General features: G+C 45.5%; 1 protein-coding gene and 1 long non-coding RNA gene across 3 annotated transcripts in view; one reads left to right on the forward strand and one right to left on the reverse strand.

Annotated features, from left to right (window-relative positions):
• Positions 1-26,375, reverse strand: part of LOC147107057 (leucine-rich repeat-containing protein 4C-like) — a 1,510,012-nt gene that overhangs the window by 996,413 nt on the left and 487,224 nt on the right. The gene's annotated exons all lie outside the window — the stretch shown is intronic.
• The window catches only part of LOC147107059 (uncharacterized), a 54,538-nt gene continuing 52,190 nt past the window's right edge, over positions 24,028-26,375 (forward strand). Inside the window, exon 1 of the long non-coding RNA XR_015081013.1 lies at positions 24,028-24,110. This is a non-coding gene — a long non-coding RNA (uncharacterized LOC147107059). The remainder of the gene's footprint in view (positions 24,111-26,375) is intronic.

A 26,375-nucleotide genomic window follows, 5' to 3' on the forward strand; every position in this document is an offset into this window, starting at 1 on the left:
TGGGAGGAAGTGTAATCAAGGTAGCTGTGGGAGTTGGTGGGCTTATCGTAGATATTGGTGGACAGCCTCTCCCCAGAAATGTACATTATATACATAGTTGCTTGCTTTCTTGTATTCTTTACGAACTGCAGAAACCAACTATTCCAGCTCGTCTTTGTGAAGATTTTGAATTGTTTTACTCAGCTCCAATAAAATGGTTCACCTCTGTTCATTGCTTTAGGAGTCCTTGAATACTTGCCAATGCTTGCTAGATTTTCATAACTGCCAGTCACATTCAAAAATAACTTGCTGTTATATCCATAGCTAAACCAATTGGAAAGCATGTATATATTTGAAACCAGTGTGCTGGTTCCACTCGCCAGCCTGTTACCATAGAAACAATGACTACAAGCGTTGCAACATATATAATGATGTAGGCCGGGACGGTGCAGGTGGCTTGTTAAACTCTAGGGGTGATTTTACCCCTGCTTGCCCAGCGAAAATCAGGTAGGAGGGCAGTTACATGTGACCGGAGATTTACCTGCAAATCTACCTCTGTTCCCACTGTCTTCTGAGCAGGCAACAAGGACACCCACCTGAAACTGTAGGGTCCTTCTTTAAATATGCTGATTGGGGTCTGATGACATTATTAGGCCCAATTGCAATTTTAATTGGTGGCTTGAGTGGGGAAGCCATTGTAGATTTCCTGCCAGGTGAATCTAGCGGGAAGAGGAGCTTAGGCCAGGAGAGGCCTAAACAGGCAAGTTTAAAAAAAACTTATTTTAAATTTTCCTTGTGTGGCCAGGAGGAGCAGGAGGCTGGAGCATAAAAAGGTCAGAACTGAAATCTGTCCATCGAGACACATATCACTTCCAAACTCTGTTACAATCTTGTGCATGTTCACTGGTTTCTAGGCTGGATTTGTAAATTTTAAGTTTACAGCTTCAAACCTTCTCAATGCCAGGAGAAGGTCCTTGCCGATCTGCAATACAAAGCATACTATTGGCTTATACTCTCAGCCACTGTGGCTGGATCAAAGTTCAACGTCCAATATCGGCATCTACTTATATTTGCCTGTGATAACATATGGGAGGAAACAATTTCACCCCAACTGTCTGCAAATGTGGACTTGCAATAAGGCTTTATTTATGAGTGAAAAATCTGTATAAAGTTGTGTGGCATAGCTACAGAACCATATTCCACAATTGTTGCCATTCTATGCAATGCCATTCCACCAGTGGTTTAAAAAAAAGAAAACACCATCAACAAGGTCTCTCCATAGTACAATAGCATATGGTTCAGAATATTTGGCAGATGAAAAATTTACCAGGTCTTAAAGGAGTTACAAGTCTACAATTTGCATCAATGATGTGCACTTTACATTCAGTGATGTATCAATTCTGGCTGCTCTTTACCAATCATGTAAAATGGTGGACAGATATTTCCTGCCAGACTCCATCCTAAACTCCCTGGAATGGTCTTTGATGCATTTAATCTGAACATATGATTCTGCCTAAATGAATTTTAACCATTCCAAGATGCCCCATCCACCAGCTTAAACATTCACTTCCTCCACCACCGGTACACCATGGCTGCAGTGTGTACCATCTACCTTCGACAGCACCTCCCAAATCCGTGATCTCCACCGTCTAGCAGGACAAGGACAGCAGGCACATGGGAACACTATCACCTGCAAGTACCCCTCCAAGTCACACACCATCCTGACTTGGAAGTATATCGCCAATCCTTCATCGTCGCTGGGTCAAAATCCTGGAACGCCCTCCCTAACAGCACTGTGGGAGTACCTTCACCACACGGACGGCAGCGGCTCAAGAAGGCAGCTCACCACCACCTTCTCGAGGCCAATTAGGGATGGGCAATAAATGCTGCCTTGTCCTCAACGCCCACATGCCGTGAATGATTAAAAAAAAATAATGAATGCCAGAAATGCAATGCAGCTTTAATCGAGGTTTTCTGCTTGGATTTCAACATCCATTCCTAATGGTCATTGAAGATAAAAATCCATTTGACTAAATTAAGTTATTTTGCAATCTGGCTTTGTTATACATCTGTCTGTTTGTACACTCCTAAAAATACTGTACCGTGAAAATTGTGGCTGTCTCGATCCCCATGGGGATGAAGATTCAGGTGGCACCAACTCAGAATTTCTTGGCAGGGTAAGAGCTGATGAAAAGAGCAGGCCGAGACAGAATTACTGGCTGGCCGCCCTTTGGGTGCTAAAAAGGCTAAAAATCTATTTGATCCTTCAAGAACACTCAACCAAAACAACAATTATGTTACTTTGGAATAAGCATCAACCATCAGTGGATGAACGCTGCTGGATTCCCCAGTTAAACAGTCAGACTCTGCAAAGACTCAGCAGAAAGTTCAGAAATAGAGAGTGATGAGCTGAAAGACTAACAGATCTTTTCAGTACTGCAAATATTTGAACTTCAGTGATCCAAAAATTGATGCATTATTTAATAAACATAATAGGCAAGAAAAATAATTGGAGCTTTAATGCAATAAATCATTCAAAGATTATCACATATAGTGAAAACTATCAATGCATTTTTTTGTCTTATGAGAAATCTCCTATTTCTCACATACAGTCAGATACAGGGAACAATGTAAAATTTCAATGCGAATGTTCTGGACCGATGGACATTATGTGACATTCTGGACATTTTTACAGGCAATAGCACCCTCTGGTGGCGGTTATTGTGTTAACAGTTTGTAAGCTGGAAAGGTCATCTGTTCCTTTCTTCCTGTGTGAGGTCATTTGACCCTTGTTCCTTTCTTCCTGTGAGAGGTCATTTGACCTTCCTACCTTTCTTCCTGTTGACCCCAGGAAGCAGTTTTGCCAGGAAGAACCTGACTTGAGTAATGGAGAATTTGCTATGAGAGGTTCCATTTACAATCCAACGTAATCTGACTTCATATGTTAGGCCAAGCGCAATATCTGTGAGTATCTTTGGTTCTTAGCATAATAGCAATGTTGTCAGAGTAATATTTTGATAATACTATGTTTATAAAAGGTTAATATTTAATAGTTACAGAAGTTAGTTCAAATGTTAGTTAGTTATACAATTAGTCTATTCTACTGTTGTAAATATGTTTATATCTTATGTAATATCGAATGTATAGTACTCAGTTTATGTACAAAACATACTTTGTCTTTGTTTACAGTTTCACAAATTTGTTCAAGTAAAGGCTTCAAACAGCAAAAGGCTTCAGAAGAATTATTTTGAATGAGTGTTTAACTTGCTGGATAGCTAGATAGGAGCACATCTAGCACGGCCAGTACAGCGAAGATTCCTCAAGGTAGGATGATTTCTTTTGCTTCTGCAAGACATCCAGCCAGGTAGAATACTGCACTTGCTGAACGACTTGCAATGCTGTGCTGAACATTGAGCAAGCCCCAGCCACAGCATTATAAATACAGTAATCAGTTTAAAAAAAACTGCTGAAACAAATTTTTTTTTGCAGGATTTTCATTGGGGCGTTGAGGCGGGATTGGAGGCGTGTGGGGGGTTAAAATCCCCAAATCGGGGGGGGCACAAACCCATCCCGCCCCCAACCCACCTCCATGCCAGTTTCAAAGGAGGCAGGTACCTGACCCGCACTGGGACCCGCCTCCTCGAGGCGGGAAGGGGATTAGTGCCAATTAACTGCCTGTTAACAGGTAGTTAACATGCAGTTTTTAGTCTAATCCCTATTTTCATTGTTGAAATGTGGGATTCCCGACGGCTCCAAACTATGCCAAGTTAGCGAGGCGGGCCGTCGGGATGAAGGGCTTGGAGGGGTCGAGATGTCCGGTGTTCAGGTGAGTGAAGGGTGCATGTGCAGAGGTAAGTGTGTTTGGTCTGTGTAAAGTGTTTAAAGAAGTTCTACTAACCTTTACTTACCTTTACAGCCTTCCTTCCTTCAGGTCTCGGGAGTCCCTCGTCTCACTGGCACAGAAAGCAGAATGGCCGCGAACTGTCTAAAGTTCCAGCATTCAGCTTTCTGTTCCGGGGAGATCTCTAAATCATCCTGAGAGGAAGGAATTAACCTGCAGTGCAGATTGTCAGTGTTTGACAGCTTCAAACAGCTGTCAAACACTGATATTTCATCTGTCAAAAGGTCTTGACAGATGAAATTTCAATCTGTGACATCACCTGTTGCCGGGTGGCCCTTAATTGGCCTGCTGAGACAAAGTCAATCAAGTCAAAATTGTATGGGTTGGCTAGAACTCGATGGAGGCAGGATTACAACCCCAAAAGTTGTAGTCTCGCCTCCTACCTATTCTGCCCTTGCAGCGCGTTCCTATGCAGAGCTAGACAGGTAGCTAACAACTTGATATCTTCCCATAAAAATCACAAGGCTTGACTTTTCTTGTAAACTTTACTGAAAGATTCTTATTGTGAAACTGAAATACAATACAGAAATGGAAGCACATTAGTATACAAGCACATAACTGATATGCATACACAAATTTAGGTACGCCTGAGCAACACAGTACATTTGGCATGTAACTTACCAAAACACGTGGAAACACAGCTTACTGTGAATATACATTTAGCAAACTGAATGGCATTCTCTTTAAATTAGCCCTGTACATAGTGCATCAAAATACAGCTACAAGTTAGCCAGCTAGACAGAGAGCGAGCACTTCATGGCTAGCTGTGTAAGTTTGCTTACAGAGAAAAGTCACAAACTAAACATTTTCTGCAAAATATAGTGTACACTAATCATCTATGACATTCTCAAGTACTTACAGATAAATAGTGTCCAAGGCTGGAGCGTGACAAGAATATAACTTCCCAGACCATGTGTGGCTGCAGGTCTGTGATATACAGTAGTTTACTTTACTGCACTTTACTGTGCTTTACTGCACTTTACTGCGCTTTACTGCACTTGCTAGGTACCAAATATCCACTAGGTGGCGGCACACAATGGAAATCGACCCAAATTACTCAAACCCCTGAATTAACTGGAAAACTAACATAAATTCCTAAAGGAAGGCAGCACACTACCCGTCTCCTCAATGAAAATCCAGCCCTTGATGTCCTGAAACAAACATTTGATGTCCTCCAACAAGTTTGCTATAGTAATGTATGATGATGAAGGAGTTTAAGATATACCAAGTGTGTCCACCTTGGTTCAGTGCAAGTGCTCTCGTCTCTGCCAAAAGGTCCCATTCGAAACATGAGCATACATCCCAGGCTGGCACTTCACCACAGTGCCGAGGGAGTGCTGCACTATCGGGGGTTCTGTCTTTCAGATGTGACGCTAAATCGAGTTCCTGTCTGTCCTCTTAAAATCCCATTGCAATATTTAGAGAATAGCAGGAGCGTTCTCCCGGTGTTCGGGTCATCATTTATCCCTCAATCAGCACAAGAAAATCAGATTGATCTCATTGCTGTTTGTGACCTTGCTGCGTGCAAATATGGCTGTGGCATTTGTCTACGTTACAGCAGTGACCATATTCCAAACGGAGTGACTGCAGCCAACGAACCGGAAGCATTCTGCGCATAAATGTCAGGTCCCAAATTTGAAAAAAATAATGTTCACCACAGCAGACGGAGGAGCTGCGAGTGATAAACACACTCGGCGAGAGTACAATAAAACTCTCTCAATCTGACAACATCCGAATATTACCTTCAGGAAACATTTCCTCGTTAAATTGTACTGGAAGTTTTATCAGTTCATTCTGATGAATTAATCACACCACTGCAACCCTCTCTCTCTTTTCACGTTCCTTCTCCACCCTCCCTCTCGTTTTCCTCCCCAATCTCTTTGTCTAGCGCTGCTCTCTCTATCCGCACTGTCTCTACTCGCTCTGGTGGTCATGAAAGGCGCTATATAAATGCAAGTCTTTTTTCTTTTCTTTTTTCTCAATGATCCTTTTCCCAGCTGATTAAATCCTAACATCCTGCACGTGCATTCTGTTCACCAGCCGTGTGTTCAAACCACAACAGACAGAGGAGCTGATAGCGATAAGTACAATCAAACTCTCACAAGTCAACAACATCCTAATTACACCTTCAAGTCACATCACAGACCTCACAATACCTGAAATTTCCACCCTCTCACCTCTCTCTCTGACTAATCTGTGGGAAGTCTGGCGAAAACAAACAAAAAACCCACTGGAACTGCACACGCGCAACTACTTCCAGTTCATTGGCAGCAGCCATGTCCTATTCCAAAAGTATTTCATTATCTGTGAAGTGCTTTAGGATATCCAAAGGATGTAAAAGGTGCTTTCTTTATGCCATCTTGTAATTAATTTTTTGTTATCTGCCTTCTCACGGTTTTGAAATCAAGACCCATCACATAATTTCCTATTCCAACCCATTTCTCCCAGGACCTGAGAAGTGTGGAATTCTTTACCTCCTTCAATTTAATAATTTATAGGGTTTTAAAATCCGCTAGCCATGACCGAACCACAACTTAATGAATGTTGTATGAAGGGAAAGCATTGTATTTGATTCCTCAAATGTTTATGCTGAGGAAATAAGCATTCATTCTCAGCAATGCAGAACCCCAATCTTGTGTTTCAACGCCAATCACCTTTGCAGTAAAAATATTTCACATTTTTGTGACCTTCTCTGGCTGGGACGATGTCCCCATCTTCAAATTTTGCTGAGGTTGCTGAACATTTCAGGTTGAATAAGCTAGGAAGATCATCAAAATAACAGGCTTACTACTAGAAATGCACAATAGCTGCAGCAGGATAACTATTTTCCACTGGCAATAAACCTCAGCCAGCACAATTCCAGCCATGGAGATTCTAAAATGTAATGTGAACCAAATTCTTGGGATGTACATCAGTGTTAAAGTCCATCGCTGTGGGCTGTACTTAACTTTAAGCTTTGGTTGCATAAATGCCAAGTTGTAAAACGGGCTGCCAATTTGCTCGGAGTGTGTATCATGCTACTGGCGAAGACCAATTCCATCCCATTATGTTGTGGTTGTACCCCAGCACACTATGATTGGCAAGTGTAGTTAGGAAGAGGGTGTAAATTTTAATATAACTCGCCTCCAACGCACACCCAAATTATAAGGATTTTCCTACGGAACTTGTATAAGGTCTTGTATATTTCAAGAAAGCACTTACATTTCTGGGAGAGATTATTACTTTCCCTTCCCTTTAAATCCTGGGACTTAACTGACAAAGTATAGAGCACCAGTATTATGCAGCCTTCCACACTGCCCCACCCCGCACCCCCACAACCCAACTAATCCATAGCAAATAGGCCAAACAAGTTGCCTCAAACCCTTCACCCACATTGCTCCCAGTGGAAACACAGTCATTCTCATAAAGACCTGGATGTATCAACGCACCCCTCCCACAAGCACCATGCAATCAAATTGCACAATGGCTTCATAAATGTACATGTGAAAGTACATCATTGAGAATTCAATTAGAAAAGTATAGAGGAAATCCTGTGTGAGTGGCACACAAATACAAAATAAAACCCACAAAAATAATTTGTATGCATGGGCAGAGGAGCCAGTGGTGGGACTGGTACCATTTCAAGCAGTTAATTCTAAGTTATGGCAAAGTCCTAGGTCTCCTTTGCCATTTCCAGAAAGGAGGCTTGAAGGCCACTTTGAACAACATAAATGATACGAATTCTATAAGTTCACTGGGTTTTTCCTAATACTGGATTTGTTTTCTGTGCAGAGCCAACGAAAGAGTGCTCACTACAAAGTTTTTCTTCTCTTTCCAACTCCTCCCTCCCCGACACCCGCCACCCGACACCCGCCACCACAACTTACTGTTGCAATGAGCGTCAACAACTAGCTTGCTTCAGAACCAAAGAAATCCACCACAAGACAAATCCATTCAAGTATCAGCACCACCTACCACAAGTTTATTTCAAAAAGGCATCATCCAATTCTTTAGCTCCTTTTTGTGTTTACGTTTCCTCCAATTTAGATTTGGTTGCTTTTGCAATTAGCTTTTAAAATTTATTCTGAAATATGTTTTTACATTCTAAACTTTTTGATGAGCAAATCCTTAATACAGAGCTGTTGGCTGACTCGGGTGGAGCAGAATTTGTGGGACCTTTATTCAATAGACCCTACACAATTACAATAGTAAAATTGACCTCTAACCTCTTTAGATGTTGCAAGTCTGTTTCTACTTTGCTCATTCTGCAGCAAGATTCTCTTTGTGGAATGTAAAGGAAATTGTGAAGCGAGAACCTGTATACTGAATTTTATTAGTGCATCAAAGTATTGTGCCAGTGGGCTTTCTTAGTGACAAATATTTAAAAGTTACGTTCTTCAGCTTGACAGGTCAATTGTATTTTACAGTGGAGAAAAACATTCAGGTGCCCAATATGAAACCTTCATAAAAGTTTACGTTTAACAGCTACAGCTGCAGAGGGTGCATAGAATTTCAGAACGGACGTCTTTAATCTCTAAACTGCTGGGGCACTTGGGAAGAGGAGGAGAATAATGTGCAGGTCAGTCACATTATTCTTTTTAGGGAAAGAGGAGAGACAGATGATTTGTGTTCTTGGAATATTAGCAACCGATTTGGAGCTGTTTGTAGTAGAGAATCACAGAGTTAACGTTTGCATGCAGTGAGTTTTCTTCCCCAGTTTGAATGACATGTTAGATATGGTTTTAAGGATCAAAGCAGTATGCTATGCCAAGAACACGATCCAGCAGCTAAATCACACTTCTTATGTTACAGCACATGTCACTCTGCAGGTAATTTACATCTGAACAATTATTACATATTAATAATGGGATATTCATACATATTTCAGTGCACCCATGGCCAAACCCATGGCTTCTTTCAATATGCTCATTGATGATACCTATCACTCTGTGTGGAGAGAGAAGACAGACAGCTGATACTCCACATTCATTTCTTATGGTAAGCTGGGACTGGAGACAATCCACTTATTAAGAACAGACCTCACTAATAGTTCTAATCTTTCTAACATCAAGCTATGAATGAATGGTTGGGCCATACTTTTCTGTAAGAGTTAATCTAATGGCATCTGCCATTAGTTTAACATACCATTTTGCACATTTAGGTTTTTTAATTTTTTGTGTGGCAAGGTGCTGAAAGTGTAGGCTGATAATGGCTCAGCGAGGGAAACAAGGCATCCAGGACCTGAGTGAACAGGACAAGCAACTGTATCTCTATAACTAATCAGATTTAAGGATTATGAAATTAACAGCACAAGGACTGAGAAGGAAGTGTAAATTAGAATGGGTGAATTCAATGTCAAATCAGGTACAGAAAGATAAATAAAGAGAGGGATAGAAAGACTGGATTAAGAGAGAGAGGGAGCGAAAAGAGACAGAATGGAAAAGTAATTTTTTAACATTTAAAATTTGTTTTTTTTAAATCTCCAACAACAATTAAAACTGGAAGGACTGAGACTCCACACTTGTAATAGTTCATTTTCAGTGCCAGAGAGGTTGTCTTGCAGTAATTAACACTTATCACATTGTTAAAAGAGAGGACTTTAAACTAAATAGTGGGGGGGGGGGGGATCCAGGTGAGTGGGAATTTAAAAAGTCAATGAGAAATGACAAAGCAATAGAGCAGGATAGAGATGGGGGAAATAATAACCAGAGTGTGACAGGAAGGGACTTAGGCCTAGAAATTCAGTTGCGTGCGCCAGCCGTTAGCGCCTTAGGAGGAGTAGATCTCGAGCGCTAGGCGCTTAGCGCCCGGGCGCAGCGCGATCTGCGCCTCGCCCCAACTTCAGTAGACATTTAGCGCCGGCACAAAGTCTTTGCGCGCAACCTGCTGCGCGTGCAGATTATGACGTCATTTCCTCGTGCAACGCCCTTTGTGCGCCCCAAACCGGAACTTCAGTCGCGCCGGCCCATTGTGCGCCGGGCGGCCCTAACGACTGTGGAGTGGAACGGTGCACAGCCGAAGCGGGCCGCGGGGAGCGCAAATTAAAGGGCACTTACCCTGCACTATAAAGGGCAGGCATTTTGCAGCAATCACTCTTGTGCAATGGATTTTTTGAAAAAACCAAGGAAGGGAGCTTACTGCTTTGGGCCAACACTAGGACAGGTATTTTTGGCTTCAGGCCAGAGCTTTGCAATTCGCCTTCACTGATATCTCATTGTTTGCTAGCATATTATGGGGGCTGCATGGGGTGCCAATGCTGAGTTTCAGGATTATGTCAGAAGGGCTCGCAGACGCTGTGTTAGAGGGGCAGCCCTGGCTAGACGCAGAGGGGGCAACAGGCGTCGGCAACGTGGGCCTTACCCACTCAGGCAATACCGCCAGCAGGTCTCGTATCTCAAAATGACTGGCGCGCAATGTGTTAGGAGGCTGCGATTCAGAAGGGAGGTGGTTGCAGAGATCTGCCATCTGCTTCACAGAGATCTGCGTCCACAGCTGAGTTGCAGGATGTCTCTGTCAGTGGAAGTGAAGGTGACGGTGGCTCTGAACTTCTATGCCACCGGCTCCTTCCAATCAGCTGCTGGGGACATTGCTAACATATCCCAGTTCGCCGTCCATTGCTGCATCCACCAGGTCACCAATGCCCTTTTCAGAAGGAGACGCCAATTCATCTCCTTCCCCATGACCCTGGAGAGGCAGCAGCAGCGTGCAGTGGGATTTGCAAGAATCGCGGACTTCCCCATGGTGCAGGGCGCCATTGACTGCACGCATGTGGCTTTGCGGGCACCTCTGGACCATTGCGAGGATTACCGCAACCGGAAGGGCTACCATTCCCTCAATGTACAGCTGGTGTGTGACCACAGGCAGCGCATCCTAGCTGTCAATGCCCACTTTCCAGGCAGCAGCCACGATGCCTTTATCCTGCGACAGACTACTGTGGCTGACATCTTCCAGGCACAGCCTCACCCAAGAGGATGGCTTATCGGGGACAAAGGCTATCCTTTGTGTACCTGGCTCATGACCCCGCTCCGTGCGCCCAGGACCCCTGTTGAAGAGGCATACAACGAGAGCCATCAAGCGACTAGGAACATCATAGAACAAACAATTGGCGTCCTCAAGCAACGGTTCCGCTGCCTGGATCGTTCTGGCGGATCTCTGCAGTATTCACTGGAGTGAGTCTCCCAGTTCGTGGTCGTTTGCTGCATGCTGCACAACCTGGCTATCCGCAGGACTCAGGCACTGCCACCTCACGCTGGAGCACCACCTCAGGAGGAGGAGCAGGAGGAGCATGAGGAGGAGGAGGAGGAGGAGGAGGAGTACCAGGCCAGGAGGGAGGCACAAGGTCCAAGGGCCGCCCGTCGGCGGCTTATTGAACGTCACTTCTAGGCCCCCTGTCAGGGAATGGCTTGTGCCAATGAAAGAACATGAATGCAGCCGCTCCGCAAGCCCTCAGCCGCTTAAGGCAACAAACACTTCAAAGATCAAACATGGACAATATGAATAAATAAAATGCTTTATTGAACAAACTCAGGGCCCTTCCCACATGAAACCCAAAAACAGACAACACCCCCCAAAAAACAGTCACACACATGACTCACTCCCACAACCTGGGGAGGAATAACAAAACATTTAAACAAAAATGGCCTTCATCCTCGGCCTTAACAAAACAACCATCCCCAGAAACAAAACAACCATCCCAATATAAACAAACATTTGTCCAAACCCTCTACTTTGTGGCCCGCGAGGGCGATTCCTTGTCCAGCCTTTGGCGGCCCCTGGCCGCCCTGCTGCTCCTCTTCAAACCGTGCCCAGTGGCTGCTGCAAGGCTGGGGGAAGGCTCCTGAGGGGTACATGTCGTCACGGCAGATGCCCTTGGGGGTCGGCCTAGACGAGGTCTGGCCCTCGAGGGGCCGGCTGGTGAATGCTGCAGCTGTGGCTGGCCAGCATCAGTCGGACCAGCATCTCGTGGCAGCTCCACTGGGGGAGTGACAGTGGCGGCTGGAGGAATGGGGGCAAGCTGGCGTATGGCAGGCGGCCGCTGGTCAAGTGACACACTGGCACTCGCCCGGGCCCGCACTGCAGCATGCGCTGCAATGTGCCGAACGACAGACCGCTGTGCTGCTACAGCGCGGCGGGTGTCCTGGCGATGCCTGGCTGATGCAGCGAGTGTGGCAGCAGTGAGTGCCCGTGCTGCCCTGGTCTGTGACCGCATCAGACCAGCCAGTGACTGCACAGCACCACTGATCACCTGCCCACTCGCTGCGTGAGCTGCCCCAAATTCCACCCAACTCGCTGCCTGTGCTGTCACGAATTCGGCACGACTCGTGTCCTGTGCTGCCCCGAAAAGCTCCAAACTCCTGGCCTGTGAGGCCCCGAACTCGGCCACACTATGAGCCAGGGACTCGATGGCCTCAGGCATCCGTGCCACAACCCCCATGAGCTCGGTGTGCCGGCGCTCCGAGTCCACGGACATTTGATCGAGGAGGCGCAGCTCCTCGGAGTTGACCGTCGCCGGACTGGAGGCCGGACTCTCCCTCTGGGGAGAAGGCCGTCGAGCTGGCCGACCCTTCCCGCGTTGCTGGATGCCACTGGGCCCAGCAACTACACCCCTCTGGGAAGAAGGCCGCTGAGCAACCGCACACCCCCTGTGTTGCTGCACGCCACTGGTCCCAGGAGCGACACTCCCCTCCGACACTTCCCCCACGCTCTCCTCCAGGGAAGACGTGTCCCCTACATTGGCATCCCCTGGCGCGGGTGAGGGTTCCCCTGTTGGGCCGCCTTCCTCTTCCTCTTCCTCCTCCTCCTCCTCTTCCGAGGGGCTGTCACTGGCAGCTTCAGGGACCTCCTCCTCACCATCTGAAAGCAGGAAGGGACAAGAGTAGCTTTAGATTGAGGAGAGGGCGTCAGCGAGGGAGGCATGAGTGGTGGCATTCAGCGCATTGGTCGGACAGTGGCAAAGGATGTAGATCTGATGCGCAAGTGGAACGAGAGAGGTCCAAAAGGTGATGTCCTTACCATTGGTGCCCAGAACAGGGTCGGCATCTCCACTGGCAACGGGCCCAATCACCCGGGCTCCCATGAGGCGACCCACGCGCTCTTCCAGGTCAGTGAGCTGCTGGATCTGGGGACCGCCTCCCCCGGTCTCAGTCCGGCTCTTCTGATTGTGGGCCAGCTTGGCCTGCAAGAGAAAGGACGGCCTCTAAGTACAGTGTGTAGCCCTCATCTGGTGTGCACTGCCTCCCATGGTCGAATAGCTTGGCCAGTGTGGAAAGTGCAGAATGTGCAATTGATGTTCATACCAGTCCCATAGCTGCTGGATGAGGGCTGGCCATTAGGGCTTTCAGGTCCCTTTGCCCATAATGTGAGGTGCACCTGCAAGGATGAGGAGGACACTGGAAAGGGTACTTACCCTGACAATCCTGGTGAGGTCATTGAACTTTTTTCTGCATTGGACAGAGTTCCTGGGGACCTCGCTGTTGGCTGTCACCCTGATGGCGACCTCCCTCCAGGCTTTCCTGTAGACGCTGGTCGCAGGCTTCTTCCCACTGTCCGGGAACAGGTGTTTGCGTCTCCTCTCCAAAGCCCCAACCAGCAGCTTCAAATCATAGCCAGAGAAGCGCTGCGCTCATTCACGGGCCTTCTGCATCTTTCCCGGCGCTATTTCTGTTCAGCAGCAGTGTTTAGGCCTAGCTGGAGGGCTGCAGTGTCCAGGGCGTGGCAGCAGATGAACTCGACCCTTCCCCCTTTAAGAGCTGGCCGGCACCAGGGTGTCTGCTGTCAATCAAGAAATGACCGCACCTGCGCTGCGTCCGGCCTCGGCAGCTTAGCTCAGCACCACCGGCTTTGCTCCTAAAGATAGTTGTGGAACGCCAGTTTTAGCGCTCGAGCAAACTCTTAGGGTGAAGCTACTGAATATCGGCGAAGTGGCCTCGACTTTGCGCCGGGCGCAAACTTTAGCGGCCGCCCGACTTTTCCGCCCTAAAAGTGGCTATACTGAATTTCTAGGCCATAATGTTTAAAAATAAGAGTGAAACAGAAATTGGGGCCAAAACAAGGAGGAATGGTAATAAGACAAAGTTAAAAGCTCTATATCTGAATGCACGCAGCATTCGTAACAAGATAGATGAGTTGACGGTACAAGTAGATACAAATCTGATCACCATTACAGAGACATGGTTGCAAGGTGATCAGGGATGGGAACTGAATATTCCAGGGTATTTGACAATTAGGAAGGATAGACAGAAAGGAAAGGGAGGTGGGGTGGCTTTGTTGTTAAAGGATGGGATCAGTGCATTGGTGAGAAGTGATATTGGCTCAGAAGATCAAGATGTAGAATCGGTTTGGGTGGAGATAAAAAATAATAAAGGGACAAAGTCTCTGGTGGGCATAGTCTACAAGCTCCCGGACAGTAGCAATACTGTTGGACAGAGTATAAATCAACAAATAATGGAGGTCTGTAAAAAAGGTACGGTAATAATCATGGGTGATTTTAATCTCCATATTGTTTGGACAAATCAAATTGGCCATGGTAGCCTTGAGGAGGAATTCATAGAGTGCATCCGGGATGGTTTCCTAGAACAGTATGTAATGGAACCAACCAGGGAGCAGGCTATCTTGGATCTGGTACTATGTAATGAGACATAATTAATAAATGATCTCATAGTAAAGGATCCTCTAGGAAAGAGTGATCATAGCATGGTTGAATTTCAAATAAGCCGGAGGATGAGAAAGTTGTATCTCAAACGAGTGCCCTGATCTTAAACAAAGGCAATTATAATGGCATGAGGGAAGAACTGGCTAAAGTGAACTGGAAAAATAAATTAAAGGGTATGACAGTTGAAATGCAGTGGCAGACATTTAAGGAGATATTTCATAACTCTCAACAAAAAATATATTCCAGTGAGAAAGAAAGATTTTAAGAGAAGGGAGCACCATCTGTGGCTAACTAAGGAAGTAAAGGATGGTATCAAATTGAAAACAAAGGCATACAATGTTGCCAAGATTGGTGGGAGACCAGTGGATTGGGAAATTTTTTTAAACCAGCAAAGGATGACTAAAAAAATAACAGAGAAAAGATGAATTTTGAGATTAAACTGGCAAGAAACATTAAAACAGATAGTAAGAGCTTCTACAGGTATATAAAAAGGAAGAGGGTAGCTAAAGTAAATGTTGCTCCCTTAGAGGATGAGACTGGGGAATTAATAGTGGGGAACTGGGAAATGGCAGAGACTCTGAACAAATATTTTTTATCTGTCTTCACGGTAGAAGACACTAACAACATCCCAATAATGCATAATCAAGGGGCCACAGGTAGGGGGGATCTAAAGACAATCAATATCACTAAGAAAATAGTCTTTGGTAAAATAATGGGACTAAAGGATGACAAGTCCCCTGGACCAGATGGCCTGCATCCCAGGGTCTTAAAAGAAGTGGCTGCAGAAATAGTGGATGCATTGGTTGCAATATACCAAAATTCCCTGGATTCTGGAGAGGTCCCAGCGGATTGGAAAACCGCAAATGTAACACCCCTATTTAAGAAAGGAGACAGAAAGCAGGAAACTATAGACCAGTTAGCCTAACTAGTCTGTCGTTGGGAAAATGCTGGAGTCCTTCATTAAGGAAGCAATAGCAGGGCATTTGGAAAATCAAAATGCAGTCAAGCAGAGTCAGCATGGTTTTATGAAAGGGAAATCATGTTTAACAAACTTGCTGGAGTTCTTTGAGGAGGTAACGAGCAGGGTGGACAAAAATGAACCAGTGGATGTGATGTATTTGGATTTCCAGAAGTCATTCGATAAGGTGCCACATAAAAGGTTACTGCATAAGATAAGAGCTCACGGAAATGAGGGTAATATATTAGCATGGATAGAGAATTGGCTAACTAACAGAAAGCAGAGAGTCGGGATAAATGTGTCATTTTCCGGTTGGCAAACAGTAAATAGTGGGGTGCTACAGATATCGCTGCTAGGGACTCAACTATTTACAAACTACATTAATGACTTGGATGAAGGGACCAAGTATAATGTAGCCAAGTTTGCAGATGATACAAAGATGGGTGGGAAAGCAAGTTGTGCAGAGGACTCAAAGAACCTGCAAAGGGATATAGACAGGCTAAGTGAGTGGGCAAACATTTGGCAGATGGAGTATAATGTGAGAAAGTGCGAGGTTATACACTTGGGTAGGAAAAATAAAAAAGCAAATTATTATTTAAATGGAAAGAGATTACAAAATGCCACAGTTCAGAGGGACCTGGGGGTCCTTGTGCATGAAACACAAAAAGTTAGCATGCAGCTGCAGCAAGTAATCAAAAAGGCAAATGGAATGTTGGCCTTTATTTCAAGGGGGTTGGTGTATAAAAGCAGGGAAGTTCTGCTACAACTGTACAGGGTATTGGTGAGACCACACCTTGAGTACTGCGTACAGTTTTGGTCCCCTTATTTAAGGAAGGATATACTTGCATTGGAGGCAGTTCAGAGATGAATCACTAGGTTAATTCCTGAGATGAGGGGGTTAACTTATGAAGAAAGGTTGAGCAGGCTGGGCCTATACTCATTGGAATTTAGATGAATGGGAGGTGATCTTATTGAAACATATAAGATACTGAGAGGGCTCGACAAGGTAGATGCAAAGAGGATGTTCCCCCTCATGGGGAAATCTAGAATGCGGGGGCACAGTTTTAGAATAAAGGGTTGCCCTTTTAGAACTGAGATGAGGAGGAATTTCTTCTCTCAGGGGGTCGTAAATCTGTGGCATGCTCTGCCCCAGAGAGCTGTGGCGGCTGGGTCATTAAATACATTTAAGGTGGAGATAGACAAATTTTTGCAAGATAACGGAGTGAAGGGTTATGGGGAGCGGGCGGGAAAGTGGCTTTGAGCCCAAGATCAGCCATTGAATGGCTGGGCAGGCTCGAGGGGCCAAGTGGCCTATTCCTGCTCCTATTTCTTATGTACTTATGTTCTTATGTAAAAGGACACTTAAGCTGAAATAACAAGACCTAACTTTCTGTGGTGAGTTTAGTTTGTGTCTACCACACAAATACAGCAACTTCATGCCATTCAGTGCATTGCAATAGTGAGCCAGACAGCTAGGTGCCATTTTTGAAAAGCTAATGGCGGAGTGATGCAACTTGGACAGCAACTTTTGGATTTCCGATTTAACCTTGCCTGAAGTTGCTGTAGCATTTGCGCATAAATAATGGCGAGGGCCATTAACCTCATTGTTATTTTGACAGCAAATTATGGCCCGGTATTTTTTTTCTGAAGATCACACGAGTATAGGCATTTTGTTAGTTTTCATTGCTTCTCTGATTTTCTCTTTACTCATCGTTGCTGAAAGTGGTGAATCGGCTAGGGTACAGTTCATTGGCAGTGGCAACCACCCACTAACCTGATCAAGTGGCTACTCTCCACAAGTCTGTATGCTGAACGCCGGGAGGTTCTTCAGCTGTGGAACGATCACAGCCTCACTTTATTCTGTGCTTACCACACAGGAGTCCCTCAATAGAGGATCACTCAGCAAAGACCAACACCAGGAACACTGGCTTCTCTCCCATAGTTCACAAATGCTGGTACAATGTTTGTCACCACTGCCACACCCCCATCGCCTGCCCCCCACCGCTATATAAAAAGTGAGTCCACCCTTACTCTACCATATTGACATTGCCATTTCCCAAACTAGACATCTTTATGACTTTTCATAAGAACATAAGTAGGAGCAGGAGTAGGCCATACGGCCCATCGGGCCTGCTCCGCCATTCAATAGGATCATGGCTGATCCGAACCTAGACTCACGTCCACTTCCCTGCCCGCTCCCCGTAACCCCTAATTCCCTTATCAGCTAGGAAACTGTCTATCTCCGTTTTAAATTTATTTAATGTCGCAGCTTCCACAGCTCTCTGAGGTAGCAAATTCCATAGATTTACTACCCTCTGAGTGAAGAAGTTTCTCCTCATCTCAGTTTTGAAAGGGCAGCCCCTTATTCTAAGATTATGCCCCCTAGTTCTAGTCGCACCCATCAGTGGAAACATCCTCCCCGCATCCACCCGATCAAGCCCCCTCACAATCTTTTATGTTTCGATAAGATCGCCTCTCATTCTTCTGAATTCCAATGAGTAGAGGCCCAACCTACTCAACCTTTCCTCATAAGTCAACCCCCTCATCTCCGGAATCAACCGAGTGAACCTTCTCTGAACTGCCTCGAGAGCAAGTATATATTTTCTTAAATATGGAAACCAAAACTGTACGCAGTATTCCAGGTGTGGCCTCACCAGTACCTTTTCTAGCTGAATCTGCCAATCGGTGTTAAATTTATGGGCAGTTGTGCTTGAATTTGTGCCTATTAGAAAGTGGATTGAAACAGTCCAAAGTCAATTCACATAAGCTGAAGAGATATGGAATGAGCTCCATGGGTGAGTACGCACGGGGTACTCACCCGTAGGCCCAATGGAAGTGTTGGTTTCCTGCATGCACTGCGCATGCGTGGGAAACCGGCACTTCCATTCCCCTGAAAGGAGGGGTTAAGAGGTCGAACGCGTGCGCAGGGGAGGCTGCGCGTGCGCATCGAACTTCATTTTTTTTTTTACAGGTTTTCCCAGGAACGTAGGTCTGCAGAAGTTAGAAATGTAAAAAGCAGGCATAAGGCCTGCTTTTTACAAGGTAAGTGGTGAATTAATTAAAATTAAAACATTTTTTCCACAGGTTTATTATTTTTAAATACTTTAAAGTAAGGTAAGTTTATTTTTAGCCCCGTTAGAAAATAAAATTATTTTTTTCAAAAATTTAAATTATTGTTTAAAATAGTTATTTCATGTAATTTATAGTTTATTTAAAAAATGTGATGTTTTAAAAAATTTATTTGGAGATTTAGTGCTGTTTTGGGGCCGTAGTATTTATAAGTCTTGACAGCACTTCCTGTCAGACTTATGAATGGAGCATTCCCTGCTCTGATTGGCTCCCCATGGCCCACGTGATCCCAGGGGACGCATCGAACTAACTGCACCCCTGGGATACGCAAGCACTGCGCGCTGGAAGCTGGACCAGGCCCCGGACCGGAATTCCACGGGGGCCCACAGCTCAACGGCCGGCGCACAAGGTAAGTGCAGATCGGGGGCTTGCACCCACCGAAAGCCCGCGACCCGAATTTCTGGGCCATTACCCTTTAAGAAAAATGCACTATCTGAATAGGGTCAACTCATCCATGATATTCACCCGTTCTCAAAGTGAACAAGTCATCAGAATATGGAAAGGCATTTATAACCCACCCGCACTGCAGATTATATCCTAATGACTGTAACTGGTATATCAAAATCAAAACACTGTGGTAAATAGCAATAAAATAACCAGGTATGATTTTTTTTTAATCACACATTTTTCATAAAGGCTGATTTTTTTTTCCAATATTTTCAATTATGCTGTTAAAAACGATAACGGCCTAGAAATTCGGTATAGCCGCGTTTGTGGCGCTAGTCCTGGCGATGCGCAAAGTTTAGCGCCAGGTGCAATTTAGCGCCACCTAGCGCGATATTGGGTTGCAGCGCCCCTAAAGGTGATTGCGGTGCTAAATCAGGCGCTGCATGCTACTCTTAAGGCGCTAACCTGGCGGCGCAACCCAATTTCGCGGTGGCAGGGCGCAGCGAGGGTGCTGTCAATAATCACTTTCCTGAAACACACTGGCACTGGCCAGCTCTTAAAGGGGCAGGTCAATTGGCATCACCAGACACACTCACTGCCTTGTAGGCCTTCAAAGCGGTGGGAGCCTACCTGTGGCGCACCAGCCGAGCAAGACATGGAAAGGGTGAGGCAGAGGGTGGAACGCCTCACTGATGGGGCATTGGATGCTTTGGTTGGCACAGTGGAATCAAGGCCAAGGAAGATGGTCGGAATGTGATTTATGTTTTGGACAGTCTCCCGGGTGTGTGAGGCAGTTATGTGTCAGTGTATTAGTTTTGCTTTCTGTTGCCATAGCTTTCTCATGTTTGAAGGAACCACATTTTGTGTAATGAAACACTTTCTTCATTTACAATGGCCATGCCTTCTATTTACATGCATCTTGCCCTTCATAGGCTTGGGGATATCAGACCGGTTCCATTCCTGTTCTTGGAATGGCAGCAAGCATTCCGTGAGAGGGGCCTAGAAGCTACTTCTGATCAGCCTCTGACGCGCAGCCTGAAAAGAGCCGCTCGCGTAGAAGTTCAGGCCAGCAGCCATCTTCTCAGCCACCGACAGAGATGTCCTGCACCTTATCTGAGGCTGCAGATCTGGCTGAAGCAGCTGGCACAGCTCAGTCACCACCTCCTTTCTAAATCGCAGCCTTCTGACACACTGCTCCTCCGGCATTTTCATGTAGGAAAACTGCTGTCGGAAAACCCTGCCAGCATAAGGTCTGCTGTGGTGATGTCTGTTGGCCCTCCTCCGTCTGGTCATGCCCACCCCCCTCTCCCAGCGTCTCAGTGCCCTTTCCAGATGATTCAGCAGCAGGACGTTCCCCTCCAATGCAGCCCCCAAAATAAGTGCCCACAGGAAGGTTCCCTGCTGTCAAGGCTCACCAACAGCAAGGTGATGGTCAGAAGGCTGAAGATTATCTGCCTGTGCTGGCTCAGTGGTCAAATGGCTCTCAGTGTGCAGCTCAGCAACTCGTTGTAGCTCTTGAGGAAGTTGTGCTCCAAAAATGGCTGCCGCTTTTAAACCACACCAGTCCCCTTTAAATAACGCTCCTCCAGCCCGAGAGTGAGTTGGTAAGGTCCAGGTAAGCTGTCACTATTAGCGCCAGGTGCTACGAAGGGGGGCGCCACTGAATTTCTGGTCCGGGGCGCCCAAAAGGCGTTGCACACTCAAATGACGTCATATTCAGCCTGCGCCCATGAGCGGGCACTAAGATTTAGTGCCGGTGCTAAATGCATGCTCAATATGGGGCGAGGTGCTAGGCACCTTGCGCCCGCCTGGAAATTGGCTAGCGCCCCACTTCTCGGCCTCTTTAGGCGTTAATCGGTGGCACTAACAACCAAATTTCTCCCCCGATATCTCTAAACTTAAGCTGTGCTCCAACCCTGCACTGAACACATTGCAACATAATTAAGCTCTGATTGAAGAATCTCCTTACAGACAGCTGAATTCTGATTTCTTAACCGGGTAGCATTAGAGAAATGAGCAAGACATCTCCAGCTATCAGGTGATAATTTAGTGTAATATGCTTGACATCTACGCTTTGAGATTTGTACAACATTTTGCCCAGTTCCCTTGTCAATCGTGAAAATAGGCATATTTATATATATATATATCTATATATATATATATATAAATATGCAGCTCAGTGAAGAACTGCAATTTTAATGGTCACCAGGGTAAAATGATGTTCTGTCAAACTGTGTAGAGCCTGCAAACTCAGGCCAATTCAGGCGCTAAGCAGGGGAGCACTGATGATTGTGGTTTCCTTTTAAAGTGAAAAAAGTAACATGCAATGTGGCATAATTGTCACACTGGGGTACAGATCAGCCATGATCGAACTGAATGGTGGAGCAGGCTTGAGGGGGCTGAATGGCCTACTGCTGTTCCTATGATGGTGTCCTTGCTCGGTATTATCGGAGTCGCCATGGAACTGGCGGAGAAGCTTACAACCCAGCGCATCTAGGTCCCAGACTAATTGGCAGTCCTTCCACCATACTCCTGCCAGACTTACTGTGGGAGTATAAGTGAAGGGCTGCAGATTTTTAGCCATTACATTTGTTCTTAATAATGGCAAAAAAAGAATGACAAAACCAATACTAAAGTCATGCTGTAAAACTTTACATTAACAAAAAAGGCTATAAAGCCTCTTCTCCTTTAAGACCCCCAAGCTTCCCTTTGGCCAACTGCAGCTGGGTAGAAGCAGCATACAAGAATACCCTAGAGAGATGACAATCTACTGATGGAAGTTCAAATTCATTACACATCTCAGCTTAACAATGCTTCTCAGCCAGTTCTACAATATGATCATTTAATGTAAACCCTTACAGATCAAGAAAAACAACCTGGGAAATCCTAGTAGGATACAGAACAGGCACTTCCCAGACCTCCTCCTGGCCTACTTTCAGGCAGTTTTGGCAAAAATTTGTGTGTGTGTGTGTGTGTGTGTGTGTGTGTCTGTGTGTGTGTGTGTGTCTGTGTGTGTCTGTGTCTGTGTGTGTGTCTGTGTGTGTGTCTGTGTCTGTGTCTGTGTGTGTGTGTCTGTGTGTGTGTGTGTGTGTGTGTGTGTGTCTGTGTGTGTGTCTGTGTCTGTGTGTGTGTGTGGCAAGTGGAGAACCAACAAGAAAAAAAGGATAAAAGCTATTCCCAATGTCTTGTGTCAGAATGCACATATTGGCCCGGATGTTCCTTTGCCATAGTACAGTGTATCTACACCATACGCCATTATTATGGTGCAGAAATTCCAGGAAATTATGGCGCGAGTGACTTATGCTATTACTTACACCATGCTATAATACACCGCTCCCCAAGACCCTCGCCAAAACAGTTAATATAACTCCCCCCTCTTTCAAATCTATGGCAGTTGTGAATTTGCTGAATTAACGCAAATTTGTTCACCGCTAACAGTTAGGCCATTACTGACTGGCCCTAGTGGCTCATAGAATGGCAGTGGTGGGCTCAGAATCAGTAAAGTTATCGCTCAGCAGGTTGCCTATATCTGAGGAAGGGCTTCAGTTTATAATGTCAAGTTTAATGTTGTCTTGACCTTAAAGGAATCTTTGAGGGTATAAGAGCCATTCCTCGCAACCGCCCCCCCCCACCCCAATGGTAAACATTGGATTATGAGATATAAAAACCCAGAACTGCACAGCCCGTAAAAAGAGCTGGGCAATAAAGGGTTAATTCAGGCATTGCAGCCAAATTGCTGTATGAAGGTTTTCTGTCTAGGGAAGATACAAGAACATTTGCATATTCATTTACCCTAAGGAGCTACATTGTTAAAGAAGTGCACCTTGGACCATGGCTCCTGAAAAGCTGGTATCAGTGCAGTCCTAGACAATGGGCCAGGCCCTGAACCATTTGAATACGAATGCTAACAGAAACGAACAATTAGCATATGCAGTCACCTTGGGAAGGTTGTATTGTCAGAAAGGACCTCAATACAGACAGTTGGTGCCCAAGTAATCCATGGACAATACGAGGGACAATTAGCCAAGAGTTCTCTGCTAGAGACATTCGTACATTGTGATACGGCCATCATGTGCACGAGAGAGGACAGGAAATGTGTTTCAAGATATTGCAAGTTGGTTTTGGGTATATTAAAAAAAAAAGCCACTTTGAAGAGAGACAGCGTCAGGAGCTAACGCAAGAACAGCGAGCAGAAGGATTCAGGCCTACAATCAACTCCAGGAGACAACCGATCGGGAGAGGTGATTGTATGTTTCAGTCAAATCATAGAGGGGGCTTTTGTGATTGAGTCTGAGTAAGTTTGTAAGTTTCAGTCAGGTCACGATAAGGGTTTTTGTGATCGAGTCTGGGTAACTTTATATGTAACAGTCAAATCGCGGACGGGTTTAACTGTCATATTGTGTTGATGCAAATGCCCCTTGAGTAGGGTTTGTATTTTGGGGTTGTTAGTCTGATATCTGGGGAGGTCATTATGTGTGTGTGTGTTCAATAAACGAACAAATCAAAGGTTGAGCCAAAACCCTGTGCCTTGTGTATTTTGTACTTATAAATCCTGAAGTCCAAGAACTGTGTGTAACGGGGCACCAGTATCGGAGAAAACCCCCTACAAGGGTAACACTTTTACTGACTTGTTCTAGGAACTTCATAGAAATCTTAAATCTCAATTAAGTGATAACATTTACAGCCAGGCAAGTTTGAGTCAGTACACAAGAGAATCGCTGCTCGGTTGATGTCAAACTTCACCAAAATGACAGTCACGTTCTCAGTAATGCCAACTCTCATGATTTAATCGCAAGGCACACGATTTATCACAAAAACTCACCTCAACTCGCAATTCCACTGGGAAAAATCATGATTCTTTTCTAATTTAGCACTACCTCCTGTGATTGGCTGCTGGGGTCACATGTGTTTGGGTCAGAGATTCTCAAGAGGGGGGTCTGTGACCCCGCAGTGGCTCCCGGGAAGATTTCAGGGGGTGCCCGCATGGGTTTGCCCTACAGCTGCTGTCTCTCATTGGTGCTTCATGAGTGGTCTCCCCGCCCCCCCCCCCCCGCCCCGGCTCCCCTGTGCGCTTGGAGTCGAACTGCAGTGTTTGAGTCACTGGCTTCTTTGTGATTCTGACCTCGGTAAGTATTTGTATTTTCTGAGCTTTGGTCCGCCATTGTTTTAAAACTTGGGCCTTTGTGGAGTGATTCATTGCTGACTCTCAGAGAGAGAGAGAGAGAGAGAGAGAGAGAGAGAGAGAGAGAGAGAGAGAGAGAGAGAGAAACAGGGAGAGAGCAAGATAGAGAGACACATACATAGTCAGAGAGGGGGAGACACTGGGCCCGGAGCTGGTGGCCTACCGAGCATCTTCCCCCCCCGGAGCTTGACGGAGAGCTCGATGAGAACGTGAATGGCGAGCTGGTTTTGGGGGTGTGGGGTGGGTATGGAGTCACTCTGGAGCAAAGAGATGATTTTAAACTATGCCACGCTGCTGCTCCTGAAACAGCTTCAGATTTGAATCCAACCTACCCCATCTCGCCCCATTTTTATTTACACTGCAGTGAATGGGAGAGATGTAAAACAGTCTCCCGACTCGCTATCACCCGTTTTACACCATTGCACAAAGTCAAAAATCTACCCCAGTGAAGTAGAACTATCCTCTCACAGCCCAGATTTGGCTGGAGATGGGGAAGGGAGGTCCACTCTCTTTCGCTCACTCTCTTTCTCTCTCATAAGAACATAAGAAATAGGAGCAGGAGTAGGCCAATCGGCCCCTCGAGCCTACTCCACCATTCAATAAGATCATGGCTGATCTGATCCTAACCTCAAATCTACTATCACTCTGCATCCCACCCGAACCCATGTGATCGCCTGGGAGAGGCGAAAAACCAGATAAAAAAACCCAATGGCCAATTTGGGAGAAAAAATCTGGGAAATTCCTCTCCGACCAATCTAGGCGATCGAAACTCGTCCAGGAGATCACTCTGTCCCTATATTTTCTACAGTACTTACCTTCTGTAAAAGGTGATCTCCACCCCAGCCAGGAACAGGAACAGAACCATCTCCTGAAATCTAACACATAATCTCTCTCTCTGACTAGTACTCACCCTATGGGATTGCGAACCCATTGCCGAGGGCTCCTTGGCCATGGACTTGAGCCAAAACAATTCAGTGACACCTCCATACCCCAGTGCACACTGGACACGGTGTCACTCTCCACACTCCATTTGGTAATGTTTCACCAGTAATTCCAACTCTCGTGAATTAATCATGATACGCAACATTTTTAATGAAAATTTACCCAAACTCGTGAAGGGTGGTGATAACGGGTAGGATTTTTAAAAGTTTTTTGTAAAGCATTTTCAGATGCAGTAAAATAGTTTTTGTAAAGAGCTGTGACCTGTTAGATATTAAATAAAGCCATTAGGTTTATAAACCAAAAAATACCAACCTCATAATTCCTTACCAAATCTCATGATTTTCAAGAGTTTGTCTCGATTTATGAGATGGCGGGGTTGGCATTACCGCGTTCTTTTCAAACTGACTACTGTAACAGAGCCACATCAGACAGAATGACAGCATAATTCGGTTGTAAATTTGGTGCTTAGACAGAAATTCGGATATCTCCTTTGCACCTACTAGCGGAAAGGAAAGCCCGATTCAGAGCAAATCATCTACTGTATCCAAGACCGAGAAAAACATTATCGAATCCCAGTCTGTAGAGAAGTTATGATTTTTACAGACTATTACTGTAGCTTGGCTGTGAAATATGACTGACTTTAATTAACAATGCAAGTGTGCATTGTTGTCACCAGTAAATTGGGTGAAATCGATACTCTATTTTTACTAATCAACTCTATAGTAGTTGACTGAGGTAAAGGAGTTTTTTTTAAATATTAAGGTGGAAAACCTGCACGAATTGTTTAGCTTTTACTTTTATGGAAACGTATCCTGTTGCTCCGTTCTGTGTTCGACCCCAGTACCTTGGATCGGTATCGGACATTGGCTGTGCTGATTCTGACACACCACTGGGCTCACTGCGGCTTATTCAAGTGAGATCTCCAGCAAATGTTGCCGTAAGTTCGCCACTGATAGAATGGGAGAGCACAACAGTCCAACATAGAAGATAGGAGCAGGAGTAGGCCATTCAGCCCTTCGAGCCTGCTCCACCATTCAACGAGATCATGGCTGATCATCTAAACCCTAGCACCCGGTCCCTACACCGACAACCATCCCACCCAAGCCCTATCCCCGTAACCCCACGTATTTAATCCCCCCTAACACTAAGGGCCAATTTTTATCATGGCCAATCAACCTAACCCGCACATCTTTGGACTGTGGGAGGAAACCGGAGCACCCGGATGAAACCCACGCAAACACGGGGAGAATGTGCAAACTCCACACAG

The sequence above is a fragment of the Somniosus microcephalus genome, chromosome 15, assembly GCF_052327205.1.
Source record: "Somniosus microcephalus isolate GS21.2 chromosome 15, FLI_Smic_1.0, whole genome shotgun sequence".
NCBI classification, from domain to species: Eukaryota; Metazoa; Chordata; class Chondrichthyes; order Squaliformes; family Somniosidae; genus Somniosus; species Somniosus microcephalus.